We start from the raw sequence: 16503 nt of genomic DNA on the forward strand, positions 1-16503 counted from the left end.
AAAGGAGCCACTGCGTTATTTTCAAGTTTTTCTTCCTAAGAGAAACTATTTCAATGTTACCAAAGATTGTCTGCTAAAAAAAACTAATGTACTCTCCTCCGAAATCCCTTACCAAATATTTGAAGGATGTGTATAAGGGGCAGCTTGTGTTTGTTCTTCTTTGTCTTCTGTTTTCTGTTTCCTTTAGGCCTATTTGCAGGCAAAGGGCCAGCAGACCGCTGCTGTGATTACTCAAAAGAGCCCAAACTCAAGAACACTGCTCATGCATTCCTGCTGGTGGAACCAGGGGTCTACAAACTTTAAAGGTGAGACTATTTCTTCATTTGTGCCCCTCTACCATTTTTCCTTATCAACCAATCATCAGAATCAATTGTTTACTTGTCATCCCATGTAAAATCATTTTATTCACTTATATGTTATACTTCTTATTCCCAGATTTGTATTTTGTCTTGGCTGACTAAAATGATCCTTGAATAGACAGTTTGTTATTAACAACTAACAACCATGCAATCAATTCAAGTTAGCCTGTGTAATCTAACTTAGGGGAAAGACAGAAGGGAGGAAAGAAGAAAAGAGAAAGGAGAAACTTTTGGTTTATGCTTCAAAGAAATACTAAAATTACTTCAAATCAGCCAAAGTGAATCATCTGTCTACCAGCATGCCCCCTACTGCATGGCCTATTTATAACTAAGAGAAAAGTAACTAATGCAGGAAATAGTTTTGTGTTATAAACTGCATAATTTTACTGTTTTAATAATGAAATTAAGACTGACATAATTTGCTTTCTTTCCTATGAACTTCTTATAATTGTAACTGGAAGAGAAACGTCAAGTGGTGTCCACAGCTAGCTAACTCTTCACATGAAGACTGATGAAGAATATATTTCATTTTAAATACATGTCATTTCACAAGTTCTATGATTAAATATTTACACTAGCTTTCCTCAGTCAAAAATAAATGAACCGAATGAACTTCTGTTTGATCCTCTCTTCCACAGGATAAATTTCCCTTTCTCTAGTACTTTTAGAGAGCATATTTTGGCAAGGGTGTGTTGAGGAGTGGGGCAGATGTTGGGATGGGAAACTTGCTTTGTTCCAAGAGCAGCCATCTTCTGGCCTTTGGCAATTTTAGCAATCCGCAGTCCTGCCCACCTTCCGGAAGCCTGGGCATCTGGGCACCCAGCTCCAGGGGGATTAGCTTTCACTACACTGGACTCCTCAATCAAACAACTGACCCACAACTCCCTAGAGTTCACCATCTTGCAACACAAAGCTTGAATATACTAACAACCTCCTGTTATTTATTGGTAAGTAATGCACAGAGAAACTTGAAATTACATGAAAATGCAATCTGGAGTGAGAATCTACAAATCCATACATTTTATGAGGTTAGTATTTATAATTTTCAAGAACAAAGTCATTGCAGAGGTTTTGATTATTGTTAAAATTAATGGGACTGAAGGTCAGTCACAGGTAAAATCTGCCTTAAAGGCAGAAGTTTGGCAAATAATTCTGGTTCAGTTAAAAGTACTTTGAACATCACATGTCAAAATAGTTTGAACACAACTTAACTTTAATACCAAAAGGTCTCAAGTGGTTAATCAGAAATGAGAGGCACACACTACATTTTATACTGTTTTCAGTTTGCTGACACATCATTCTGTGCTCTCTAGTGAGCAAGAGTAATCCTCAATGGCATTAAGATGAGAGGCTGAGCATGAAACCACAGGCAAGTCAAGTAATGATTTTATTCTTTTTGTCATTTTTCTTTCAAGTGGAAGATTCCTAACACTCTCTGCTTCTGACAATGTTTATAAACAGAACTCTGAGAAGCATCTGAAATTCAAAAATACCAGGTCTTTCCTACAAAGTGTGATAGACAGTCAGCCAGCTGAGTCTCCATCCTGCAGACACAGATTTGGAAGCACTTTTAAGAACTAGTTTCCACAAAAATAAAACTCAAAAATTGCCCAAATTGCTACTTTGATCTCCATCAAAGAAAAACAGTGTATAACTTAAGATTTACCATAATCAGCTATACTAACAACTCTGTTCTGGGAAAATTTAGAAAACATGAACACTGGGAGAACAGGGTTCAATCAGATACATGCATTAGGCTAAAACCTTTGCCATGGTAGCATGTCATTTTAACAGATAAACACTCTACTCCTTGTAACATACCTTATAATCTACAATTAAAGGCAGTAAAAGAATGTAGCTGTTAGATTCAAGACGACACAACACTTCATCTGTTACTCCCTAAAATTTCCCATGAATTTTAAAATTCTTCTTTCACATAATATCTACAATTCTGATAGCCTTTTTGAAAGGGATCCTAAGTTTCTGAGAGTGAACTGCTAAATTAAAGCATAACCCTAGTGCTTAGTGGGTGAACAGAGTTCAGTAACGGAGCTACATAATTCATCCTTCTAAAAGTAAGCCTTCCAGGGCACCTGGGTGGCTCAGTTGGTTGAGCATCCGACTCTTGATTTTGGCTCAGATCATGATCTCAGGGTGGGATCAAGCCCCTTGTTGGGCTCCATGCTCAGTGGGGAGTCTGCTTCTCTCCTTCTCCCTCTGCCCCTCCCCCGACTCTCACTCTCAATAAATCTTTAAAAAAAAAATAAAGTAAGCATTCTCCCCTCATCCACTGAAAAAATACTACTAATTTTTCCTTGTAATATTATCAAGTGTAGATGTCTACTATGTGATAATAATATATATTCAATCCATTTGCTTGTTTTTTTAAGGTTGACTTATTTTCTTCCCACGGCAAAACATACTATACTGCAAAGTCAGCAATGTTGCAATTAATAAATTATAAATCATTGGCTGTTCTGTACATTTTGACACCTTCCTAACAGGGATTTAAGATAATAGACTTTAACTCTAAATTAACCACATTGCTAGATAAATACCATAACAAAATAATAACAAACTCTGCCTCAATAAAAGTGGAATCGTAATCTGAGGACACATTTCAGTCAGTTTATTGCTTCCCTTGTTAATCTTTCACCTTCTAAAATGCATTTTATAACTAAAAGTGAGAAAGAACTCACATTAACAACTCTCTACTTTGTGACACTTAACTTTTATAGAACATGTTTATTCCCCATACTCTGTCCTGCTCCCTACCATACCTCTAATACAGGAGTTCAGCCGAGAAAATTTTGCCTCAAATGAAAAGCTCTGAGCGGATTATGAAGCCTGTGTGGACAGCATCCCTATACTCCTGTGAGTTTTTGAGAGGTGCAGTGTCATGCCTCACGCAGTTTGCCCAGCTGCAGCTCTTCACAAAGATGAAGCACACACAATACTGCCTCCACTTTTCTTCCCAAGTGGTGTCAGTCCTCCAACATGCAGACTCCCTTATGGCATTGCTCCAGGGTTGTCCAGGCATAAAATGTCAAGGGAGGCCCTTTCTCCCAGGCAGACACAAAAGGACACCTATTCAACTGATGGATAACAGACACCCATTGCAAGGTGCTGTGCTCAGCACACAGGGAGTGTAGGTTGAAATGGACACTGAGCGTGGACAAACAAGGGACACAGAAACATAAACAAATAACAGAAATCAGCACACACAATAAGAGCCATAAAGTTCTACTAGAGTTCTGAGGAGCTGGCAAGATCAGAGAAGGGATCATGAAAGAGATGACAGATGAAACAGACCCTCCAAGGATGGGTAGGAATCGGAGATACAAATAAAATATACTCTAAATAGGTGAGCAAAGAGGAGACACCACAGCATGAGGCTGGCAAGTGTATAATATCTGCTCATTCTGTCAATTTGTATCTCAAACTTATTCTACTCCATATCCTAAAGTGATTCATATCTAAAAATCACTCTGTCCACAAATGTTTACTGAACACTACACTATTACACTATACATTATACACAGTCACTATTCCAGGTGCTGAGGATGCACTGTAAATAAGACTGCTCTCATGGACCTCACTTTCCAGTGGAGGAGATGAACAAACAGATCCACAAATAATATAAAAGTTAATGTCAGACAGTGATAAGTATAAAGAAGAAAAATAAATCAGGGTAAGGGCACAGTGACTTAGGGGGATTTCTATACAGGTCATCAATGAGGTGGTATGTGAGCAAAGACCTGAATCAAGTGAGAAAATAAATGATTCAAACAGAGGAAAGATGTGGGGAAAGCATGTGCAAAGGCCCTGAGGCAGAACACTTTGGCATTATCTAAGACTAGCAAGAAGACCCGTGTGTCTAAAGTAGAATAAATGAAGCAGAGAAAAGGTAGGAAATACTTCTGGAAAGGTAAGTGAGGTGAGAATGAGTATTTCTCAATAAGAGCACTATTGTCATTTGGGACAGGATAATGTGGTCTTGTTTCCATTCAGCATCATGGTCTTTGAGGCACTGAATGCCAATAGCACCACCCTTGTAACGATAGAAGAAATCATCACTTATTTCTAAACACTCCTACAGGTGACAAAAAGGGAGCAGTATCTCCCACTGAGAACCACTGAGCCAGATCCTACGTGGCTCTGTTGTCACAAATAGTTGATAAGATTTTGTTGAGTGTAAGTGAGAAGCCACTAGAGAGTTGGGAACATAGGAAATAGCATGTTGTCTCTTTTTATAGAGCTGTGATCTGAATTTCATCTTGAAAAGATGTCTTTGTCTACTGTATAAAAAAGTGAGTCTAGGAGACCAAAGTAGCTCCATAGTAACCAGGTACAAGGCTACTACAGTCATCCAGGAGATTGTGACAGCTTGGACTGGGGTCATTATCATGGAGATGCCGAAAAGTAGCAAGATCAGGGGCACTTTGTTGACAGAGCCATCAGAATCTGCCTGATGTGGCTTCACCCAGTTGAAGCAGAATACTGAAGAGGGGAAGTCAAAGATGAGGTTGGAGTGGGAAACCGAGACGAGATCATTGAGGACCTAGAGAGCTAGCCCAAGATATGTAGTCTCATTCTGTAGGCAACAGAGCGCCGAAGAAGCGCTCCATGCTTTCCACAGAGTAATCCAATAGCAGTGTACAGACTAAATGGGAAAAGGAGAAACTGAAAAGAAGGAGACCAGTCAGAGAGTGAGGCCAGTTCCAGCATCCTTAGGGGTAAAGGGAGCAGGCTCTGCACTAGTGAATCCAAAAGACATCACAGAGACAAAGGCAGTGATAGTTAATGACTGGCTGACCCTCAGATTTCACGCTGGGTGACAGAGGGATGACAGGGCCATGAATAAAGCTGGGCATCATGGAGAAAGAGGAGAGGGTTTCAGAAGAAAAGGAGTTATGTCCAGCATCAGCTTCAGATATATTGGGTTTGAGTGCTGACCAACCTCACAAGTAGGAAAGTCAGCTGACTATGTGGGACCAGAGCTCAAGCACCAGTTAGGACTGGAGATCACTATTTGGGAGTCATCAGCAAGATGGTGACCACTAAAGTCACAAGTCTGAAACAGCACCACCACCAGAGGGAAGGTCGGCAGAGAAAACCGTGGGTACAGAATGTGGTGATGAGAGAAAAGGAAGATGCAGTTTCAAGAACGCAGCTGTGTACAAGAAGGTCGAATGCACGGATGTAAAGGGGGGATAAAGACTGAGAAAAAGCCAAAGGGTTTTGTGACTAAGAAGAGTCAGGAACTGCCAAGAGTGCAGTTTCAACGAGAGAGAGAGAAAGTGACTGCAAAGTGCTAACGAAAGCGAGTCAGTCTAGGAAACATAGATGAGAGTACACTATTTGTCAAGGTGTGCTTATAAAAGGAAGGACATAAGAGGGGTGGTAGCTTGAGCAGAGTTGAGAGGAGATTGTGTGAGTGCACGTGTGTGTATGCGTCTTAGAATTAAGTTAAGGAGCTTAAAGAGAAGAATTCCAGTGCAAAGGGAGAGACTAAAATTGCAGGATGACACCATCTACTAAGGAATAAGAGAACAGAAGAGGTGGGCAGAGAGGCAGCCTTGGAGAGAAGGGACAGTTCTTCCTCGGCAAACAAGGGAAAACGGTCAGGCCTGTGACCCATGGTGGCCGCCATGTTGCTGACAGCCCCTCTGCACGTAACAGACTGGCGTTAACAGTATGTGAAGCTCTGAGGTGACTCATGAGACAAGGAATAAAGCTACAGATAGCACCACACTTCCAATAATCACTCTAGAAGAATCAATATTCTGACTAATGCCACTATTCTAGTTAATGTCGTGACACCAGAACAACCAAATGTTGTGACTCACAGTTTGTCTCTTTTGTTTAGTGTACCTGACATGAATGAAAGAGGTGGGTGGTTAAGTATCTTTGGTAAATGAATGAAGAATAACCTTCCAGACAACGCTTAGCATGCTATATATAAAACAGGATATTTTGTTTCTGAAATTCATTTAAACTCCTACTTGGTTTGTCTTTCTCAATCACTTGACATTTACAATCCAGTTTCAAATTCTAAATCAAAAAAATTCTTTTTACTGTAGTTGTGTCTATACATCAAGTTTTTTCCCAGTCACCATAATACCACCATTCCATAACACTGAAAAGCAAAATATATAGAGTGCTATAATGAGAAAAAATCTGATAGAGCTTGATTAAAAAAGGAGCAGGAAAGAATAGAATACAAAGATAAGCTAAGTAATTAATGAGATAATCAACCATAGCTCATGCTAACCTCATTTAACTACCCCTCCCCCCAAAAATGAAAGTACAGAAAAAGCACAAGCCAGAAGCAACGGTCCTTAGATCAGGAGCTTTTTAAGTAATTGCCCATGATGTACCATCAATTTTATAGGAAACTTCTGGAGATAATGAAAATGTATCTTTGTAAATATATTTTATACATTTTGCCAAAATTACCAGTGAAGCTAAAGTCTTATAATAACTATGAATGGGTGACATCCTGAATGAGTTAAAACAGCATTAATTACCCCAATTCTAAACCTAAGTTGTACTACCTCAATTACCAAACTAGTTTTAAAAACACATAAAAAATGAATTGAGAGTTCAGTTAATTCCAATTACAAAATAACAATAGGAAAAAATTAAAAATTCACTAGACTGTATCATCAATCAATAACCTATTTTCAAAGAACTCTTAATTTATTAAACACTAAAAAGATCTGACACGGCAGATGATAAACAAACTACTCCCTATTTCACATATTTTTAAAATGTTCCTGTCGAAAAAACTGTATCTGTCACCAAATATTTCATCTTTCACTGATAGGTACACAGCAAAATGATTCATGGAGATCATCCATGGCTACAAAAGTATGTGGTTTTCTTAACAGGTGTCAGGTGTCAAGTTGGAATTTAGGCTCTACAACTTGTAATGGAGCCCAGAGCAGCATAATGTTTCTTCCTAAATCTGAATTAGCATTTTATATTCTGAAACAACCTTTGGCAGGGGTAGCTGGGATCCCTGGGTGTTCCATAACATCCATGCATTATTTATTTTACTATACTCCCATATTAATCTATAATTACTCTCTTCATGTGCCTTTCTCCACCAGTGGACTGGAAACAACTTGAGAGTAGAGAGACCATATCCCCAGGAAGCAGAACATGTCACCAAGATAAACCGAGCCACCTTTAAGAAGTATGTCAAAGGGCAATGGGATGGCTACCATACATTCTCCCACTGGAAACATACTGTGTCTGGATACTTGAGCAGAATCTAATTGCATCCCCAAATACCTCATCTCAGAAAATTCTTAAGGAAAACTTTGAAAAAATAATGCCACAAGAGTAAATGAAGGGAACTCCAAAAATTCTGGAGTCATGAAGTGATTTTGAATCCCAAATGCCTGATGTGAACTTTATTAAAGATTTTATTTCCTATAAAAGTAACATAATGCATTCCAATTTTAATCTTCAATAAGTTGTTTCACTACTCTACTTTTCAAACTGTTTCCCTGAGCAGTAAGCACTTCGTCATTGAATACATATATACACTAAATGTGTATCTTCTAAAACTCTGCGCTAGAAAATACAGGCTATAAAATCAAGTGGTCTTCAAACACAGGGAGCCACCCAAACAGATTACAGTATACATATGCATTAGCTTCCTATGTTTGCTGTAACAAATTACTGCAAACCTCATGGACTAAAATAACACAAATTTATTAAGTTACAGTTCTGGAGGTCCAAAGTCTAAAATGGGTCTCACTGGGCTAAAATCAAGGTGTCAGCAGGACTCCATTCCTTCCCGGAGGCGTCAGGGAAGAATCCATTTTCTTGCCTTTCCCAGCTTTATAGAGGTTGCCCGCATTCTTTGGCTCACAGGCCCTTCTTCCATCTTCCAAGCCAGCAGCAGAGCATTGAGTCTTTCTCACCTAGCATTAACTCTGCTTCCCTCTCCCTCTTCTAAAGGCCCTTGTGATTACATTGGACCCATCTGGATAATCTAGAATCTTCTCATCTCAAAGTCAGCTGATTAACCATCTTAATTCCCCTTTGCCAAGTAGGACATATTCACAGGTTCCAAGGATTAGGATGTGGACATCTTTGGGGGAGAGGGGCATTATCCTGCCTGCCACAATTTGTAATCATCCATTAATACACATACTATTTTACCTTTTTATACAGACACACAGACATACACCATATCCACAACACACACAAAATTCTTTAGATTTCTCTGTTCTACTTTATGAATTCTAGACTAACTCTGCTAAATAGTTCCAAAACATCTATAGCTTTGTAGTGTTAAAATTTTATTAAAAAAAGAATGTTCTTGAAAGAAATAACAGATGGTTTAAAGAGTATAAACCAGAAAATACCTTACTTTGATTAAAAAATAGGATAGCAAAAGCACAATAACCCCAACAAATAACTCTTTTAGGTTCACAAAGTTTAATACCTACTATGATCTCATTTTAGGCTTATTCTAGAAAAGGTCCTAAGGCTCCTGTCCATAGTTGTAATTCATTCTGCTATGCTGACCTATGGCTACACTTCTGTTAAGTTAATTTTACTTTATCTCAAAAGAGTGAGTTTTTCCAGAAATTCTCAAGGTCTCCATTCAGTTACCCAAAGATATCTGAACTCCTTCTCAACTGTCAGTGCTTTCCAATAAAAATAAATCATGACATTTTAATTCCAACTTTAGTTGTGGGAAAATGGACTCATCTTTACAATTCTATTAAGTGAAGAGACTTAAATAAAATGGTTAAAGTATTTGAATTTAATTAAGAATGGTTCCTTTGTCATATTCAAATCAATTCTCTAATACTTCTGTTGGCCACATTTTAAAAAATTTTTATTATTGAAGCACAGTTGACATACAATGTTATACCAGTTTCAGGTATACAACATAGCCACTTTCTTTAGATGAGGATCAAGGGAACAATTTCTGAATCTTCAAAACAGCAATTTAAATAGTAATAGTCTATTCTAAAATACATGACTTTTTTGTTGCCCAAACTGTGTTACATGAACACTTGGTAATGTAAATCAGTATACCTCTAAAAAACAAAACAAAACAAAAAACCCTATTCTGTGATCATATATATTTTATATATGTATTTAGAAAAGTTTGTATGCCATGGCCCCCCTTTGGGAGGGTCACAATGCACATTAACTTTTTAAAACTCTTAAGTCCCAAAACACTGAAACATCTAACTTTGTTCAACCTGCTTTCAGAAAGTTTTCATAACACTGCTATAAATATCCTGGGCTGAGGCAGGAAAGTGAGAAGACAATACTGATGTAGAGAGTATCTCCACAGAATATTACTTATTGAGCACTCAGAGCATTCTCAACACAACTGGGAACAAAACCAACCCCAGTTTAGCTCATGAGAGTTTATGAAATATATGTATAAATATTAAATGTAGAATCAATGCCAAATTGCAACTATGATTAAGATTTACTTGAAACAACACAAATGTATTGCAGTCTCTAATTGTATTTATATGGATGGGTCATTTAAAAGAAATAATGTTTAACTCAACATGACTTTAAATGATCCAAGTCTAAACAGACCATACCATGTTTATAAATAGTCAAAATGTATCTCCTTCAAAATGCTGGCCCTCAAATAGACCCGCGGATGTTCCATCCACTCCATATACGCAACAGATTCATAAAAGGCACTTCAAAGGTTTTTTTCCTTCATTCACTGAGTTAATAAAAAATTAAAATAAATTGGGGTTAATTTTATTTTATTTTTATTTTTTTTAAAGATTTTATTTATTTATTTGACAGAGAGAGACACAGCGAGAGCAGGAACACAAGCAGGGGGAGTGGGAGAGGGAGAAGCAGGCTTCCCACCGAGCAGGGAGCCCGATGCGGGGCTCGATCCCAGGACCCTGGGATCATGACCTGAGCCGAAGGCAGACGCTTAACGACTGAGCCACTCAGGCGCCCCAAATTGGGGTTAATTTTAAAGGGACAGGAAATTTCTTCCAAATGGTTTTCACCTTGTTTTTCAATAAAATTTTAGAATTATTTCAATCTAAAATAAAATTTCAACTTTAATCTTAAAATGTTAAGTATTAACTACTCAAATACTACCGACTCCCCTTTTTTAAAATTCTATAAAAATGGGATCTACAATACACGAGACTCAATAGTTGAAAAACAATGTCTGTGATCATTGAGTGTCCTGATCCTGTGGGATGATAAGATACAGCATGAAGACCACACGCTCTGGGGCTTGGGATGAGATCCCGTTCTGCCTCGCAGCAGCTGTGGGCCCCAGGCTTCCTTACTCTCTCTGTGCCCACCCTGCTTCATTTATGTAAGGGAGAGGATAACGACACCTATCTCGTGGGGCTGTTTTGAGAATTAACTGAGTTAAAATATGCCAAGCAGTTAGAACAGCACTGGCACGTGGCACTCAACGAAGAGGTCTTGTTACTCTATTACTGTTGTTTTTACTACACTCTATATGACCATGTTTGTTGCCCTAAATTTGTTATTCATAAATAAAAAGGAAAACAAATTTCTCAAGATTCTATCTAAATCGCCAACATTAGTTTTTGCCCAAAGCTGTGACAGGATACTTGCACCTCTGCCAACTCTCTGTAACCACCAACTATCCATTACTGTTCCCATCAGAGTCCTGAACAACCAATGCCTTTTTCTACTTCTGCCTGAACCATCTCTCTTCGATGATTGATTCTTTCAAGCATATGTAAATATCTACTACATATCGAGCACTATTTCAGACATTAGAAATATAAAGATATATTAGTATCAGGTCCTGTCTTTAAAAACTTGTTAGTCTAGAAGAAAAGTGAACAAAAAGATTTCAACAGTTTAAAAAATTCCAGAATGGAAATATATCTACAGCACAGTATTGGCAAAAAGAAGGGCCTGACATCCTTGTGGAGGGGTGAGAGTGCTAGGCCAGGGAGCTATCAGGGGAAAAAAGGGAGGAAAGGCATTGCAGGTAGAAGGATGGCTTGCACAAAGGCAGACGTGCAAGAACTGCTTAGAGTGGTTTATATCCCGGAGAGCAAGTGAGGGCTCTAGTGAGGCCCTATGAGGTGAGAGTAAGTGGATGTGAAACCCAACAGGCTCTTTTAGACTGTGCTAACAGTTCTGGACTGTATTCTCTGTACAATAGAGGGCTCTGAAGCGATTTAAACAGGTAAACAGGGGTTCAGATCCACAGTCGGGAAAGATCACTGTGGCAATGTGGAGAATAAAATAATAGAAGTAGAAACTAGAAAAAAAAAAAAAATAGGTAGACCGAGTCAACAGGCTTCATGATTTTCCCAGTGCCTTCAAAATTAGAACACTCTTACAAAAACTTTGTGGGGAGTGGGCTTTATTACTCCCATATTTAATGTTGGAAACAGCTTCACGAAGATCAAGGTCACATAATGATGATAAAATAACAACTAAGAGGCTCCTGGAATCCAGGTCTTCTCATTCCACTGAACCTCTCTCCTCAACCCCGTGAACTTAAAAGGCAAACTATGGTTATATCACAGAGTTATAGTCAACCTGGTTTAGCTGGGGCAAACGAACTGGAGTTGACTAATCCGATACTTTCTGAATGAAACTGCATAGTACACACACGAGAGCTGTAAAAAAGAAGTTGATTCAGTAAATTTTTATAAACTGCACTTTAGTCCTGAAAATTGGCTACCACTAGATATTTTTTACCCTTCTTCAGTGATGTGCACAAACCCCCAAATAAGGTTCATGCCCATCAAACAATTAAGCAGGGCTTTAGTTGAATCCATAAACTCTGAACATCATATAATCTACAACTCTGATCAAAGGTGAAAACTGCCTGGTTGTAAATATTAAGTCTTAAAAGGCAGCAGATTATAATAACAAAAGGCTGGTTTCCTCAGAATAGTTGGTAAATGGGATGTTCTGGCTAATTTACTATTCTGATTTTCTGTAAGGTTAACACATAGGCTATATAGCACAGAAGAATTACCAATTTTCAAAGCACTATTATAATAAAATAATTTAAAATTAAAACCATATTGAATAGGATGATTCATGGTCTTCATTTGAACAGCTGATGATAACAGTATGAAAAGGTTACCATGGGACAGGTACTCTTCTAAATGCTTTAAATCTATTAACTCACTGCATTATATTTTATTGCATCAACTCGTTGATAAACAAGAACTGTCACTGTAAGTCATGGAAAAACAAACCTGGTTACTTTAGGTTCTTTTGTGGGGGTGAGTGGTTTGGCTTCTGGAAAAATAAAAGTTATATTTCACCACCATAATTCACTGACTGATTTTCTTCACAGCCTCCAGATAATGAGCAACTTAATCAGCAAACCACCTCCCTCTACCCCATTATTTCGCAGAACCATTACTCTTTCATACTTGTCAGCTCTGCCCTTACAAGCTGACATTTCATTAAGGGATGTAATTGAAAATCTAGCTTTTAGGTAAGTCTGAGGGTCTTCCTTCCCCTTCAATTTCTCTATTTTGACCCCTGCCCCAGAGCCACTATAAAACATCTTCTGTCCCTGCTAGTTACCATCTGCCTCTCCCCATCCTGTACTCTGAAATCTTCTCCAACTATCATTCTGATTCTCTATATATTCCTAAAGCTGAAAAGTATTCCTGGTTTGCGGGTTTTTTTGTTTTTGTTTTCTCCCATTCCTACCTCACTCTTCTAAACCTGTCCATCTAGTCAACCTGAACACTTCTGAGAAAGCAATGTCCTCGCCCCAATTACTCTAGAACAGAGGTTCTTCATTGGGTGCATCCCACCAGGGAATATCTGGCAATGCCAAATTTTTCATTGTCCCTACTTGTCAGATGAAGGGGATAGGGAGGATTTTGCTACTGGCATCTAATGGGTAGATTTCAGGGATGCTGCTAAATATCCTACAAACAAACCCTCACAAAAAAGGATTATCTAGCCCAAAATGTCCATGGTTCAAAGCTGAGACACCCTGATCTAGAATATAATCTCAGATCAAGTACCACAGTCTTCCAGTTCTCCCAGGAAGCAAATCAACACAAAACTCTTCAAATATACCGCCATGGTAGTTAAAGAATATCACTTTTGGTGAAGAACACTTTTTACATCTATACAGAGATATCCTAATAGCTCCTTTCATGGGGATAAATTAACACATTTCTAAGAGTAGACTTCTCATTTAATAGACATTGCTATACCTCACAGCACACCTTTGCTAGAATGAGCTGCTTGGCAATGTTTGGAAATAACCTCACACTATTTCCAGTAGGTCATTACAATGGTATTTACCACAACAGGAATCTACCTGCACTCCTAAGGATTCTTTCTACTTAGAGCAATCCATGGTATATTGATTTCTGTTTTCAGGTCAGGGTTTTTCAACCTTGCCACTTTTGACATTTGGGTCTGATAATTCTTGGTTGGAGAGGGTGGCTGTCTTGTGCGCTGTAGGATGTTTATCAGGATCTTTGGCCTTGAGACACTAGATTGGCATCTCCCCCAGTCCAATATGACAAATGTCTCCAGATCTTGCCAAACGTATTAGGTTTGCTGGGCACAGATATTTTTAATAATCAAATCAACAAGTTCTTTTATGCTGATATTCTTAAAACAGGATTCCACCTATAATCCTACTGTGGAAATAAGACTTAGTACAACACTGCTCTAATTCTTGAAGAATACAAATGAAAACATTTAAACATTAAACAGTACCCAAGCACTATGATAATCTGGCTTACATAACACAGTGATATCCTTACAGACGAACCTAGTCATTAAACTATTTTGTTTTTGGTTAAGTTTTTAGAGATGCCGTTTACTCTGTAGCATGACAAAAATCATAAAAAACTGTAGGTAGCATCTATTCAACATTTATTATGTATTTCATACTTACTATTCTAACAGCACCACACACACACACGCAATTTTAAAAATCCCCTTCAATGATACAATAACTCTGTATGACAGGTGCTACTACTTTTCCCATTTAAATATGAAGCAATTAAACAGAGAGGTTAAGCAACTTGCCCAACGTCACACAGGTAATCTGACAGAGCTGTCACCGTAATCCAAGCAGCCTAACTCAGAATCCATGTTCTCACCTATTATGCTATACTCCATCTCATACACTAGCATGTCGTATTAATAATTATAAATCATATAATAACGAGCATATTATCCAAAGTTTACTTAATTTCTTTCAATGATATTTCCTCTGCATCCTAAGTGACAAAAGTATTCTAGACAATACATGCCTCGGGATAGCTGTCGTGTATTTTCTTACAGTTACAGTCACTGTGCTATAGTAATGTAACAGCCTCTACAGCCTGGCTGCCTGGTTTCCAGTCCTGGCTCCATCACTGTGATCATTGTTTTAGGGCTGTTCACAAACACTCCAATTCTCTTCTCCCTCTGGGCACATGGCAGGCCTGCACTTCCCTACCTCCTTTAAATGGAGTCACGGCCGAGTGACTTGGTTTGGACAATGAGATGCGAGCAGAAGTAAAATGTGTCACTTCAGGTAACTTTAAGAGCCAGAGCTCGACTCCCCGTTGCCTTCCTAAAAGTATGAGTTTAGACAGAGCCTTTGTCAGCTTGGGTCTCTCAGTAACTACAATGAGGAGAGCCCCCTGGGACCCCACGTTGGCCATGCATCATGAGTGAAAAGTAAGTCTTTGCTGTGTTGAGCCTCTCAAATTTGAGGGTTGTCTATTACTGTACCAAAGCTTAACCTATTTTTTTTTTAGATTATTTATTTGAGAAACAGAGAGCGAGCGAATGCAGGGGGCAGGGTAGGGAGTGGCAGAGAGAGACTCTCAAGCAGACTCCCTGCTGAGCCTGAAGCACGATGCAGCGCTCCACCCCGCGACCCCGAGATCATGACCTGAGCAGAAACCAAGAGTCAGACGCTTAACTGACTGAGCCACCCAGGCCCCCCAAAACTTAACCTATTCTAAATAATAGTTACTTTTAGGGGCGCCTGGGTGGCTCAGTTGGTTAAGCGACTGCCTTCGGCTCAGGTCATGATCCTGGAGTCCCGGGATCGAGTCCCACATCAGGCTCCCTGCTCAGCGGGGAGTCTGCTTCTCCCTCTGACCCTCCTCCCTCTCATGCTCTCTGTCTCTCATTCTCTCTCTCACAAATAAATAAAATCTTTAAAAAAAAAAATAAATAAATAATAGTTACTTTTAGATGTGTGATCTTAAACAAGTTACTTAACCTCTCTGCGTTTATTACCTCATCTGTAAGATAGAGATAATAATAGCAACTACCTTATAGTGTTGTAAGAATTAAAAAAGGGCCCAAAACATTGCCTGGCATATAGTAAATACCCACTATTTACCCTAGATACTTTATGCAAGCTAACTTATATTGTCACTGTGGTCACAGGGCTTTACAATATGGGGAATGGCTATGTAAATACAAATATTGTTTCTTATTATTCCAATAATAAAATGCTAAACATACAGACCCAAAAGCTAACAAATAACTGACTGATAGGCATAAAAACTGAATAATAAAGCCCATGATCCACTTGCTACAAAATACTTTTGTATTTTGAACATGAAAAAGGAAAAATAAGGAAAATAGATGATTGTATTTAACCAGCCCAACTTTTGCTTCTGCCCCATCCTCTGCCAGTAACACACATATAAATAAACCCATACACACACACATACCCGTCTCAATGAACAGATTTAATTTGCCAGCCAACTAGAAAGAGATTCATCAGAAGGAGCCAAAAATGTGGTGCCATCTGGCTGTGTGACATGCACAGTAATGTCTACTAATGAACCAGCACCTGACATCAAGTTGCTAGGGATAGAATAAGCAGATAGAAAAAAAGTGGTATGATGTGGAAAACCAATTTGGAATGTTCCTAGTCACACAGTAAAGGTGATCTGACTAGGAAGAGGGTCATGCTTAGAATCATGAAACATCGTAAAGAGCATAATCACTCAAAGACAAGTTTCACCAGGTACTTTTTTATTTACTCAGGAGATAATTAAAACTGATTTTAAGAGGGGAAATGGTTGTACTTGCCCCTAAGATGATTGCCCATATCAACAACTAGCATGCTATAACTACATGATTCTGACGTATTTATTAGACATAATTTTGGTGAAGG

At 38.6% G+C, this 16503-nt stretch overlaps 1 protein-coding gene across 4 annotated transcripts in view; it reads right to left on the minus strand.

Moving 5' to 3' along the window:
* Positions 1 to 16503, minus strand: part of SH3RF1 (SH3 domain containing ring finger 1) — a 178651-nt gene that overhangs the window by 132332 nt on the left and 29816 nt on the right. The gene's annotated exons all lie outside the window — the stretch shown is intronic.

This window comes from Halichoerus grypus, chromosome 3 (genome assembly GCF_964656455.1).
Source record: "Halichoerus grypus chromosome 3, mHalGry1.hap1.1, whole genome shotgun sequence".
Taxonomy (NCBI): domain Eukaryota; kingdom Metazoa; phylum Chordata; class Mammalia; order Carnivora; family Phocidae; genus Halichoerus; species Halichoerus grypus.